Source organism: Neodiprion pinetum, chromosome 3 (genome assembly GCF_021155775.2).
Source record: "Neodiprion pinetum isolate iyNeoPine1 chromosome 3, iyNeoPine1.2, whole genome shotgun sequence".
NCBI classification, from domain to species: Eukaryota; Metazoa; Arthropoda; class Insecta; order Hymenoptera; family Diprionidae; genus Neodiprion; species Neodiprion pinetum.
In genome coordinates, this window is record NC_060234.1 from 19,123,231 (window position 1) to 19,138,055 (window position 14,825).

General features: G+C 39.3%; 2 long non-coding RNA genes across 2 annotated transcripts; both read right to left on the reverse strand.

Moving 5' to 3' along the window:
- Positions 1-4,822: 4,822 nt before the first annotated feature.
- Positions 4,823-11,415, reverse strand: LOC124215226 (uncharacterized). The gene is made up of 3 exons (XR_006882307.1): positions 10,921-11,415; positions 9,555-9,648; positions 4,823-5,210 (listed from the first exon to the last, which is right to left on the reverse strand). It is a non-coding gene; the product is annotated as an uncharacterized lncRNA (long non-coding RNA).
- A 98-nt stretch (positions 11,416-11,513) lies between these two features.
- LOC124215227 (uncharacterized) lies at positions 11,514-14,204 on the reverse strand. Its single transcript, XR_006882308.1, has 3 exons — positions 13,936-14,204; positions 13,221-13,412; positions 11,514-11,834 (listed from the first exon to the last, which is right to left on the reverse strand). It is a non-coding gene; the product is annotated as an uncharacterized lncRNA (long non-coding RNA).
- Positions 14,205-14,825: the final 621 nt, after the last annotated feature.

Here is a 14,825-nt window from a genome sequence, read left to right on the forward strand (position 1 = left end):
GAAATAGAATCTTACATTTGAGCGAGATAAAGTATTTCATACAAACTCAACATTTTTCACTAGGTTATTTCACAATAAATATTAAATATCATATCACGATACAAAATGCTCACAACATTTTGAATATTTCTACTCTTTCTTGGCAAGTTCATTTGCTTCTGATCTAATTGATACATTTTTCATATACATATGGATTTGTGTCAGAATAAAAAAAAATTCTCAGTATCGTCATAGTTTACAACATTGCTGAATTTAAAATATGAGTGTAAGACATTCTGACCAACAAGTAGGAACTGTGAATCCTAACGCGCGTTACAAATAAAAAATGAACTAACAAAAAAATCGTGACTGATTAGTTTCAAGTACAACCCAAGTTAAATCGAAATACAAAGGTTGAACCAATCCCGCGCTATCAGAGTTCAAAACTTCGAAATGTGTTGAGCTACTGCTACACTGCACAAACTGGCCCTATAAAATCCCAACATGGCGACGAGGACTTACTTTATAGTAATAATATAGTAATAATTATTTATTGTCGAGGTGCAATTAGCAGAAACCGCCACGAATCTGCAATGCTATTCCACGATCGGAATTGAATAAGAAGACTCGCCTCGCTTTCTCTCTGATTCGTATCCTAGGTCCTTCTGTCTTCCTCTCTCTTTCTCGTCGAACTTTCCTTTTCATTCTTCCTACCCGTCTTTCTCTCTTCCTTCTGTTTCCCTCCGGGAGAAGATGCGTGACTATCACAACTCATGCAGCCACCGGCCTTGCGAACAGTAATTACAATCAACCGAACCTGATAATTATTGCACATTACACTCGCAGCCGCAGGCCACGTTTCAATAAACCAAACCTGCATAAAAATGACTCCCTGATTATATTACACGTTTTCGGTGTCCCTTTTCTGGACAGACTCATGTCCCAAACACTGCAGACGGCACTGCACTTCTTATTAACCATGACTACGAAGTTATTGTACCTCGTGTAAACTCAATTCATCAGGGGACCAGTTTTTAAAAACCACTGGATTACTCCATATTTTCACCCCATCATTAAATCACATTGAAATTATTCTCGGCCACGTTCAACGCCTCCGTCTAACAAGTCGATATCGTGCACCTCGGATCGAAGGCCTGATTCAATAGTGACACTTGAAAATGTATAGAAAACTGAAGAATCCGTGAGACCATGAACGAAAAAGCGGGAAGACAACTGCTCACTGAAGCGATGCGTGCCGGCATTACTAATCTCTTAATCGAATCACTTGGCCACTGGGCAAGAAATCTGATTGCACGATTTACTCAATCAATTTAGGAAATACGACGTTTCTGATCAGGATGGTCTTGACCTTGATCATTCACCAACACTCGAAACTTGACGGTCCAAGAAACTAATCAGCCACTGCCATTCAGTATAAGTCTTCGATCCTCTCAATGCATGACCCGTAAATCGAGTCCCTAATTGCCTCAATTCTCACCACTTTTCTGCAATAACGTAGCGGAGGGTACAAAGTCTTCGATAACGATCGGGAGGCTATCGGTTGATTACGGAGAAATCTACCTCCTTCCTTCTAACAACGATGAACAGGTAAGGCGCTTCCATGCTAACATTGTTGCTCTGGGAGAATCGTTTCTTGAGATAAAGCAGCCGTTACTTCGTGACTTATTCAGGAGGAGTTGCGGCATATGCTGCGGCAATGGCACAGAGAGCAAGGACCTTGAGGACGGAGAATATGCCTAAAGGAGAGATGCGAGGGGCGTCATCGCATTCTACCAGGATACCGAAGACCTACACATTCCTAGTCCTTTGCTCCTCGACTTGACTAGCCAGCCCAGCTTCTCGGTCCATTAGCATTATCTGTTAACGTATTCACAAGCTATCACCACCAACGTCAATAAATGACTCCTTTGCCCTATAACGTACGATCTGACGGGTCTACTGCCTGTATTCATCCTAGAGCAGTGGTTATCTAGACCTTGTTCTACCGGCTGGAACTAGGCTGCGGTACGAAAGCGCCATTCAATCCTTCGACCTTCAATAGCAAGGGTTCGCAGCCAAGTGACGCTGTGATGATGGCTTCTTTACTGGTTGATCGTTATGCCAATCACCGAAGATTCAACCCACGAAACCAACCCATTATTGGTTAGTGTTATTTGAAGAAATATAAAAGATGTTCAATACGACTGATCTCGTTCAAGGACTATGGAGAGCAAATGATTCTTATGATACGTCGACACGTGAACATGAAAAACCGTGCATCACTAAATTATGGCAACGATAAAACAATTTGTAAAATACGGAAAATCATATGAATCAAAGTCTGTGTGCAGAAAACAGAAAAATGAAGGGATAGAGAGTCTTAATCGTAGTACAGAAAGAACGGTGGAAGGAAGCTGGAAGGAAGGAACAGATACAAAAAGAAAAGGAGCGACCTATTCATCTGTGAACAACAAACAGACAGACAGGATGGATGGACAGCTTCTTTCAATCTCTGCCATGAAGCCATTTCGCCGAAGTATGCCTATAATATCCCAGACGGTGTTCGTGCGATGACACACACTTATCAGGCAAAGCTTAAGCTGAAATTAAATTACAATTACCGTCTCCCGAAGCGTCACAAAACGTTTATATTCGTTGTAGACACAAACCAGCACTGCTATTTCTCAATCCCCTAGAAGCTAAGCTGCAGATGATGGGAAAAAATGGAGACAAGCGTCGTGGCGTGGAATAAACGAATTTTGAAGATGAGTGTTATTTAGAAATCTCAACGTTTTCGGTTCTTTTTGGTAATTAGTAGCTCTATTGTTGTACGACTGTGCACGAATACATTTTTTCAACACTGAGTGTGAGAAAGCATGAAAGAGGTATTCATCGAATGATATGAATTGCAATTTTTTATCAACAGTCTTTTATCTACTTGTAACGTCAAGATGGTTAACAGTTTCCTCGTTCAAAATGGCCGAAACGGGTGGCTAGTATTCTATGTAGTCAGAATAACAATGCCTCAGCGCAACATCGCAAACGTTCGACCAATTAATTAGTTTCATTGTTGGTTTTTTAACAACTAGAAATCTTTCCAGCCTTTTATAAGCTGGTGAAGTGACTTAAAAGGTCACTTAATCTGAGAAGTCAGAGAGCGAGGAAATCTGTAGTCTGATACTGACCTTCACTTTGTACCGAGTAAGTCGATAAAATTTTCAATCGTTCTTACCGAGTGCCTCAGACCAGCTTAGTACTCTTAGGATATTAATTAACCTGGGCGAGTTGAGCAACATCAATCTAAACTGGAATCGGTCGCTGCAATGAGGTGACCACGATTAAAATAATAAAGCAGAAACACCGTCACCGTGAATTAACCAATTACCTCGATCAGTAGAACGTTGATTTTCACCAGGAATCAACGCCGACGTCTTATTCGGGTGTTGAAATTCTATAACCGGTGAATTGATCGACAGAGAAAAGTACAAATGAATCCCACTCGACATCTACAGCGTGATTAAGTCTTCGCTACCGATACACCTTTACAACCCAGTTCAATCAACTCTGCGTACAAGTGGGCTACATTCAAAAGCGTCATTGAGTCACAATGGATCGATGACGAATGATCAATTTACGAGCGTGCAAACCAGTTTAGGTATCGTTAACATCGGATGGATTCGAAGTGGTATGTTCGCCGCGGTAGGAGATTAGAAGCGATGATTGAGTCTGACAGATCGCCCCAACTACTCGTGACTTGCGGGGATCTACAGACAGTTGGGTCTCAACGCCAACCAAGCACCCACTCGAGATCTTGTTAACTTGGTCAGATCTTTGACGAAAATTCTAGACTTCCTGGAGATGCGGTTAGAAGTATCGAGTATCGGTCTCGGTGACAGCTTCATTTTGCGGCAGGCACCTTTGCAGTTCCTCGGAACCAAGGTCACCTCCTTCAGACCACCCAGAGGCAAATTTGTGCCACGCTTCGATCCTAATCGATGCGGGACGTCAAAACATAGCACAAAAAATCTTGACAGAGGAATGCATTCGATTCAAAGCGTCATAAATATCGTGAATTGGATGGATTCGGAAAATGATTCACGTTAAAACTGGCTTAGGAACAACGCAACTACAGGTCAATTTAATCTGCCGTCTCAATGCAAGGATCGTCGCGGGCTAAATCATATGTATGTTATGTATAACATATGTATATAGATGTTCAATTATTAATTTTATTAAAGTGATTTACCCTGCTCAGATATAATATATATATATATATATATATAATATATGTATATAATATATATATATATACATATATATATATATTTGGGTGTCCGTTATTTACCAATTTGGTTTATGACTTTGCAGCGCCCCTAAAATTTTTAGTTCGTGACCTAAAAAAAATATCAGACCCATATAAGTCCTTAATATTGATGTTGAACCGTGGCACAAAGACGATACATTTCCCATTTAAATAACATGGGGTTTTGGCACGTTTTACAATTAATTTTCTTGTTTCTATGCCAGTTCATACATGGCAATGGCAAACAGGTATTTCGTAGAAAATTGAACGCGCTGCAAAAACTTTCTCTTAACTTTTATCGATAAATTTACTTGCTGAAAAGTTATTCAAGCTCAAAGTTAAACTAAAAATAATTTCTTCGTTTTTTTTTTTTATTTGGACCGAAAAATTGTCATTATTTATGTAAGAATTAATTGTTTATTGCAAAAAATGTCTTTTAACATCGTGTGAAATTTAGTGTAATTTTACAAAAATTAATATATTATGGAAAAAAAATTAATCATACTAGAAATAAGTAAAACTAGTACCAAATTAGTTCAATATAATACAAAATTTTAGATCGGAATTTCTTTTTAATTATTTTTCCTTATCCCGTTTCAATAATTTTGACGGTATGTATATGTATAAGTACTATAAGTATTCCAAACAAGAAGTGCAGAAGTAAACCGTAGATTGTTAACAAGCGTATATCCGCGGTACGTTCATTTCTGCATGACAGCTTCGGATGACCGAGAGTAACCGACTTGTTATTGTAACAATGCAATCGAGGCCTCATTACATGCATCCAATAACATTGTCGAGGGGTTCATGTACTAATAATACAAGATTTCGGAATTTTTATTTTAATCAAGACGCTCTTTCATAACCACATTCGCAGTCTTGAAATAAAGTATCAAATCCGGACGTTAGGCCGTTTGAATAGAAATTGCTGAAACAGACATATGGTAACGAGTTATTGTAGTGAACAGTCTTTACAGTAAAATTAATAACACTGGTGATGATAGGAAAATATGGAATACACAAAAAAGTTTTCAATCACATCTTGCCGAACTAAGATCCTTAAATAGGACGTCAGAGAAAGCATCAAACGGACATCTCGATGTTTTATTCGGTTTCATTTGAAGACGCAAATATACCGTCTCTGTGAAAAGCTTCGTTTCAAATCAGAAATCCGTTGAGGCATTCAGTATATGGACAGATATAGATAGAATACTTTTATCATGCCTTAGCCACGATGTGTTGCCGTAAGGCCAGAAAATAGGATGTACAATCAAGACTTGTAACTAGCGTATAAACAATAACTAAGCTTGATATAACTGAGGTTAACACAATTGAAGACGTAAGATCTTAACTTAACCTAGAGTAGTACGTTACAGATATTCAGATTTAGATACGGTCTAGACAACGTGATGCGAGAGTCAGGATCACTGATGAGAAGCGCAGCATTCGTGTCTGGAGGTGTAAAAAACTAATTATTAAGGCGGGTGAACCGCCTTTTGTCTAATAAGGCTTTTATCCATTACGAGATGTGTAGACACCTGGGCTCGAAAGAGCTTTACGTTAGTCATTCAATTCCATTGCCAATCGGCGTGAAATGAAATGAAATTAAATTAAACGCATCCACGAGAGGATGCCTGCATTGCGTTTTGTTCGATTTTCAACCGTGTAAATTTGCTGCACTCGCTGTGGCATCATTCGACTCTTCAATCTGTTAAGCATCCGACGCATCTCACACGTCTATGTAGCTTTGCCGCACGGTGGCACAGTTACGTCAATATAAATAAATCTAACGACAATCTAGCACAATGAAAACTCACCGTGCAATCACCGTCCACGTCGAAAGCCGAGAAGAAACAACGAAACCAGCGTTGCCAACCTCTCAGACTCTCAGACTCTCTTTAAATTTATTATTTAAATGGCGCGACAATAATTCTTCATATTTCTAATTTTCAAGATTGATGTTTGACGGTATTGAAACTCAACAAATACCGAAATACATCGTATATTTCATTTTTTCGCTTTATAAGATAAATAATTTTCCCAAAATTAAGTAATGATAATTACCGAAAGAGGTAACACAGACGGATTTATATCCTACAATCTGAATTGTAAGTATAAAGATATTAGGAACTTTTACTTATGTAATATGTTTCGATTTTTAATATTTAGCAACACCAACTTGTCAAATAAGTTTGTTTGAAAATTGCAGACGCTATCTAATTTATGCATATTTTCTCAGGAACCTCACGATTGCTTGACTTTTAGTCAGTTGTTTCGATTTGACAGACCACATTTAGAGATATCGCTATCAGTCTTGAGATTTCGTCTGAGATCTTCAGATTTTCTTCAGATTCCGGCCTAAACGACAAAATGTCCTAATGAAAAAACAATATTGCTTTTTTCTTCAACGGACCCTTAAATTCTTTAGATCTAAAGAAATTTCTTTAGCGCTGACAATCCTGAAAGAAACATCGCAGGCTGAGTAACCGACTGCGAATGCGCGAAATAATTTAGCTTTATTGGTCGGCGAGATTGTACCGCAGCAATTATTTTCTTTGCAAGCTATGCAAGAGAGCTATCTTACTCCAAATGACATGAGATGTAAAACTCTTCCGTGTCAAGTAACGAATTGAAATTAGATTTTTATAAAGACTCATAGCAGTCGTCAGTCATTTGACAATAATAGTTTTTCTAACCTTCCTAAATCATGGTAACAACTATTTGAAATCACCCGCATACGCAGTCCGACACGCAAGTTGCCAAGTTTCACAATTTCCTCTCGGCATGTTTCGTGCATAATAATATAATCGGGTGAAAGGAGCAAACTATCGGCACGTACTTTGTCTCCATCCTCAAAATGTATTCGACGGCTCCTTACTAGGAGACTACTTCCAGAGTCCGTTAAGGGAATACAATGGAAAGTGCAGTGTATCAACGGTCTGTCAAAATAAATCCATATGCAGGTGCAGGCTGTACGCGATTTGTTGTACAACTCACAGTTCCCAACTTTAACGGCTTCCGGATCCCTTATGTGAATCGCATACTCGACCACGGCAAAAAAGGAAAATGACGCGAAATAAGAATCCAATATCTGCGATACGTTTTGCCACGCATATAGCACCAAGGCACGTACATGGGCATAAGGTACGAGTATCGCATCGCTGGATCAAGCGTCACCTCTGTTCATGCACTTATTGAGAATATGATTACGTCACGGCGAAAATGGCGCACCACCGTAGTAATTCCCTTATCCGAAGATAGACTTTTCACGATCAATCAAACGCAAGAGTTACAGATCTGCTGTTCTGCAGGTGGATGCGATTACAGTGAATTCGCGAATCATCAGATTCTGCGCATATAAAGCGGCCACGTGCAACTTTCGATAAATCGGAACGCCGAAACGTACTCTTTGCACTTGACTGCTGTATTACATCGATTGGAGAGAATTTTAAAATAAAATTACGTAGTAGCAATCAAAATCTTGTAGAACCCAAAAGCGTTTACGGTGAACGATCATTCCTACATCTCTTGCTAAACCTGTACAATAATAATAACAAGAACAGCAACAACAACACATCTATAATCAAATCCACCATGATCTTTTCTAAATATATCTTTAGTAAACGATGAAATTAAACGTTGACTATGAAAAAAAAATCGAAAACGAGTACGACATGAAATGACACCACGTTGAAGCAAAATTATCTGGGGTCTTCTCATACCCCACAGTACCAACTGAAGGTTCAAAGAGAGTTTCCTGGTAGGCAGTGCTCACGAAAACTAGGTTAATCTATCTATGAATTAAACTCTTAATTAAAAAATTAGATCAAAGTACTTTTTCGTAATTTCATAAAATTTTAAGTCGTCTTTACCTTATGACTCACAAAGTATAGTTCGGACATGAATCGTTCTACTTCCTGCGGATTTATCGTGTAAAAAGTGTCGATAAACGTTGTTTCGAATACAAAAAGTGCAGTTAAACAATTATGAACCATTTTCCAACTTTCAAAGCTTAGATCAAAGATGAAACTAATATCTTTCAGCCACGTAATTGTTGGTCATTCGCTAATTATTGTCCCTTATCAAAAGCAGCTATTCAGAGTCAACTCGAAAGTAAAGCATGAAACGGTGACCACCGCCTTAGAGATAAATAACCGTACCACCTGAATCTAGTTAGACGAAGAGAAGACAACCATTTGCAGAATCGTCAGCAGTGTTATTTATGTCAATTATGGTGAACAGAAAGAAAACAGCATCTCTAAACGTATATAATAGAAATGATTCTGAGAAAATACAAATGACACAGGATGAGAAATTAACACTTTGAATAAAGCTTTTATCCGATTCCAGTGTTTTGGGCTCTGAGAAATCTTACGCTATAGTACAGTTATTACGCGCATTCATTATTCATTGTTAGAAAAAATGTCAGACAAGTCCTAGAGTTCTAAGGTAAACAAACTAACAAGAAGAGTATCAGAACTTTGGATCACGAAATTGGCTGACAATGAAACTATCCGGGGATGTTTCTTTGACCCAACGTATGGAGCGTTTTATCTCTAGTTCGCTCTGGGCTTCCTTCCAAAAATTTTCAATTTACACTTCACTATGGCTCTGGAACAACGATACATCCTTTCGTACTTAAATTTATGCGCCTCTCCCATCGAAACTTTAACAGCGAACAATGAAAATTAATATTTATTACAAAAGTCCACAACACGTTTCGTCTATTGCGGTATTTCATCCACCAAAGTCCCAATGAGAGACCCAATAGCTGAAAATCCACGACAGGAGCTTAATATTTTGAACCAAAAAATCATCCTTACAGGCTTTAACAGAATCCGTGATTCGGAGGTCTGATTTTTTCCTTTGTAACGAATTTCTTATATTGGTAGGTCAAGCGCTATAAACGCATAATGGTGATGTAAGTCTTATAATTATATAAATAGTTATACGGATCAAATTGGCCAGAAATATTGATGTGAGATGAAATAAAATAAGACAAAAATAAATACTTAAAAATAACTTTTATCTTTCTGAGGCGTCGTACGTTAAAAATAAATGTTTATCCTTCGTGTTGAGTCGTCAGTCCTTATATAATATATATTTCGATTAATCTGGTAATTGGTGTAAGAATTTTCATAAACTTTCCCAACACCGTTTGAAGGGATTACACAAAACAAATAATAAATAATTAAAATTCCGTCTCGCTGCTTATGTGTTAATTCGAATTGTCACATTGATGATTGATGTGAATGACTATACGGATACTGACCGACTGACTATCCTCGCAGCCTCACGATGATCGACACCGCACGTATATGTGTGAACATTATACATGTGACGCACAGATCCTCACACCTTACAAGCTGAAAATTCCAAAATTCAATCATTTTGTAAGTGCTGATTATAAAATCTTTCCTTGCATTGTTAACATCTCAGGTTATGTTATTTTATCATTCACGCTTATCAATGGCGCCGAAAACATTGCTGGAAGTTTTTGCAACCGGGTTAATTTTCCATTCTCAACTCTTCGTTCAGACGGTGGTGCCGATTCGTGCCTAAGCAAAACCATCGCATCGCATCCTTAGCGGCAATCGGTAAGCGAGGTATCGCGGTGACGTGTAATGAGTTAAAGTTGCGCAGCTGAGAAGACAGAGACTCGCGCCTGCGTCACGCGCACGTCGTGCCTCGTAATGATAATAAATTGTAATCTGCGTAGTTCCAGTATGCAAATCTAGTCGCGGGGCCGTAGCTCGTCCGGGGGATAGTAAAAACCGTTCGGGTAGGACGTTCTAGAACGTTCGAGGACCGTGTAAAACGGGTGCAAAGCCGAACGCGGTGAAAAACTGCGAGGAAACAAAGAGACAAGGAGACAATGCACCGCCGTGGGTAGGTGCCTCCCTCTCGTTAAACAAGAAAATATATTTCACGAAACGTAATAGCAATGGCGTTGCCATAGACCGTGCCATGCGTTAATTACCATAAAATAGCCTATAATTATTATAAAATACCGTTCGCTGACATTAGTTGCTACAAGGTGCGCTGGCCAAGCTGACCGCCCTATTGTCCTGGCGCGGCGAATAGGAAATAATAATGATCCAGATTTTAGATCAAGGCCTCCTTTCCCTCTCGGTGAAACGTGGTGATTTTCGCTTTGGGTTTTCAAAATCAGGCATTCGTTAATTCAGTCGTAATTTCGAAGAGGGCAACCTCCTCAATGATTTTAGCAATTAGTTGCATGGCTAGTTTTCAGAAAATAAAAGATTTTCTTTTTTATTCAAGCAAACTGACCCGTAAAGTTTGCCTCGCGTTCATTGTAATGCATAAAAAAATTGCTACTTATTTTAATTCGGTGGGAATCTACGTGATGATATTCTTGATATCTGATTACTTCTCTCTGCGCAAATGCATTGAATATTGCGGTAAATTTGCTGACGCCGTGTCCGTCCAAGTTGAAACAATTGATCAGTCATGGTTCAGATTTGATTACCACTTCACTGAATTATTTAAGCAAGTCATCATGAAATATCCAATGTTATACATGTCAGGCTGGCCAAGCTTTGTTCCAAGTTCTTTTCACAAAACTGGACAAATTTGCCAGATCATTTTTCTCATCCAGACTGTTCAATGCTACATACTTTTTTTTCAACTACGATCGTTCGGAAAAACTTTTTCCATCCAAGTATCCATATTAATTCAATTCATGAGCCATGGTAAGTACGAGTCTTGGAACGAGAATGAACTGCACATTCGTACAGATAACTATTTTATTGCTGCCATTGTCATTTGGAGCTACTTGTGACAGTTAAAGGCCTGTCGACAGTAAAATGATATCAAATCTTCATCGCGAACAGTACAGTCGTTTCACTGGAAAACCGGCATACCAACAGCTCCCCGGATTGAAAAACTAAAAACCGAACCACGACTGCTGCATGGAAGATCAAAACACATTAACTGCTTCTGGGTTGCTGCCTTAGCCATATAAAGCTTTCAGTCCAAAGCCTCTCGTCGAACAACTAACTGGTGGTAAGCAACGTGTTTATTAGAAGAAGAAGGCAGGGGGAGCAGCATCTTGGCACAACGGAGCCACTGATTGTTTTACTAATCAGAGATTTAATTACGCGCTTAAGCGTCTGCATGAATGTTGGATCGTTCATCGTTGGATAAGAGAGACTTAACAAGAGGCCGCCACACCGCGTTGACTTCATCATGCCATTTATCAAGCGCGATGAACGTAGCTTGCAGGGAGACTGGTCAAGAGGATCAGTTGCTCTTCTCCGTGTTCTCGCTGTCATTACCGTTGCTGTCGGTTGATGCCTGTTGACGACAGGCGATGCACGTCTCGGTCGAAGGAAAGATCATGGGTTGCGCCATAGCCAAGCCAACGCGAGCTGGGTCGTTGGCCCGTTGGTCTTGTACTAAACTTGGAGTTGTGAGTCCATTAGTGCACCTGGTATAGAATTCTGTGTCATGAGCAGGAGTGGGCTCGTTTCTTCGAGTACGAATTGCTCGTTGGACTTGAAGTTCCGCAGCCGAAGCAGGAAGCTGTGAACTTAATCCGAAAGATAGTACATGTAGCAATTACGACAGCGTCAAAGATAGAGCAAAGTGCTCCAGTCGGCCAAGAATGGCAATGGTATGAGTCTGGTCAAGGAAAGAAGTCCCGGTGAAATATGTCCTTTTATCGCATTCTTCACAGGGTGGAAAAAAATCCCGGAGACGTGTATTGAGATTGGCAAAACTACTTTCCGAATACAATTTCAATCGCCATTGCTAGCTTCACACGTTTAACCACTTGGGCGACTTTCCGCGATGCTTTAGATGCTCTTTAATCCAGAAATCAAGTATATCAAGTGATCGCAATCTTTCTGCCATTGGAAATTGAACGGAATTTCTGATTTGTTTTTTTTTTCGTGGAATATAAATGTGTTTATGATGTGTAAACCTTTGTCCACTGCAGAATATTAAAAAATCGATCCAAATATGACAAGACAAAAATCTCTTGTCACATTTTCGAAATTGCAGACCGGATGCAGAAAAACGAAGAAAAACGGACAACTTGCGTGAGTAATTTTTTTTTTCACTTGCATGGACGCAACTTTTTTTGCCATGATAAATTTAATATTTTGCATATTTTCCATACGCAATACACCAGCATAACTGATAAGCTGTAAATGTACATAGAAACCCGGAACGAAGGCTTATTTCCTGTTTTTCGCAAACTGACTCGATACGTCAACCTGTAATTTATAGCTTCATTCTTTCCTACATGGACCTTCAAACATTCGTTCATTGTTTTGATCGTTTCGGCAAAGTGCTCAAAACGAACAGATCGTGTAAATATTATCATGCTAATGTCTCATCCTCTCCAGCTATGAATACGTGGAAAAAAAAACACTACCATGTTTTATTCACGACTCAACTTCATTTTCAGTCGACAATCAACGTTCTGCGATTTCTCTGGTGGAAGAAACACGGAATTTTGTTTTCCGAATAGACTGCACGCACGTAGACCATCGTAATTCGAACATTTCGTGAGTCAATTTTTGGACTGAGATCTCATTAGGCAAAAGTCTCTGCTCAATATTCGCCTTCAAACGTTGTTTTAACGAACTGTGTAACCCAGCGGAAAGCTCAACGAGTATCACGAAAAGCATGAAGAGAATAAGAAAGATGTGTTTATCATGAACGTACCGTTTGGCTTTCATCTTGCATTTCATTAATATATTCGTCAGTTTTTAATCAGTTGATTAACTTTCAATAAATTACTCGATTCAACGACGAACGCATTAAATTTTATAAATCAACAGTTATATCAAGTGTAGAGGACAAGTGTAACTCATTTTGATTGTCGTGAAGAAAATAACAATTGTTATGGGTATTGATTAGCATGCTGATTTAATTTTTGTTCTAGATGGAATCCGCAAGTAATCCTAACCTTGTTAATTATTCCGACAAATTTAGTCTGGAATTGCGTCACGTCCACATACTTGAATCCATTGTATCTCCCATTTTGTCTCTCATACATTTGTTCCGAAGATAAAAATATGAGCACAAGGCGATGATCCCTGCACCGTGATATCTACATCACATCCAAATTACCCAACGCTAGTTCTGGCGATGAATTCTTCTGTAACGGTGAAAGAAATCAATCAATAAAGAACGCATCTGCAAATATAAGGCATATCAAAACGAGATTAACTTATTAAATGATCTCTCTTTAGAAATGAATGATTCGGCCATTTACGGTACAACCAATATGGGACTAATGACAAAATTAATACCTGTGGAGGGATGAACGGTATCGGTTTTTATAACAGCGACACTGATGTTAATTGCTATGATATATCCTATGCAAAGCTATTCAACTACATTTTGACTACATGTATTCATTATAATTCTATTTGTAACCAATGTACCCCCAATATCCTTTACTTTTCTCCTGTGCGAATCATTTGTCATTTGCACAAACCAAGAGGTTAAAGGCAAATTTTAATAATCTATCTACCTACGCTAAAAATTTTTATTGACTAGAACAGTGAAAGCTTTCTCAGGCTGAAGACTTTTTTAATGGTTCCTGCTCATCTCTTAACTTTTGATTCAGATTCTGCGACTCCCATTCATCCTCTCGTTCATCAGTAATTGATCCAAACCTGCAAAGTCTTAGCCGGGCAACGTAGCTTGTAGAACTGATGACCTTTGTTCTCTTAACGTACGGGATGCCTCGTCACATCTCGTTGTTAGGGACGCGCAGTTTAAGCCGGAATGATCAGTCTTAATTATTCCCTGCCCACGCCGGTATGCAGGCATGAATGTGCTGCACGTAGAGTACGTCGCTCGGACGAAATCGTGGATCGTGGATCGTGGATCGCGAGAATCGAGGACGCGATCTCGTCTGATTTTATCAGCGGACAACTCTCTCCTCGGCAATAAGGCAGAGAGCGAAGTGAGAAGAATGTCGGCACGAGTTGATGTCAGTGGGGATGGACTGGCGGACCGAGGAACGCTGCAAGGTTGCATCATCCCAGCACTAAATTCATCCCGGGTAACGAGACGCCGAGACGAATTGAGCGAAAGTGATCGAATGGTCACGGGGTGACAAGCGGGAGAAGCATAACACGATCGGAGGGATCGCAGGGCAATCAACATCTTTAATTCGAATCTCGGTACGCATCCACCTAGATCTTCTGTACCGGCTCCGATATACCTTCTCGACGTGGAACATTCGGAGAAGAAATTATACCGTAGCGTAAGTTTCCCCTGATAACGAGATGTCTTTTATCCTCCATGAAAAAACTGAGATTTTATAGTTTCGATAAATTTATTGAAAGTTTTAAGATTTACTTTTTCAACTTTTCATTTCCACTTGGTTGAAGTCTTCCACAAGTGTTGCGTTGCGAGAGGTGGTCATAGTCAATATTTACTGATCGCTTTAAATGCAGTGCTGCTTTGATAATGGTGAAAATCAGTGACATTCTGCTTAGAAAATTCGTTGGAAAGTAAGGTGGTTAAAGACTGATTAAAATATCCTCTTCCGAATATT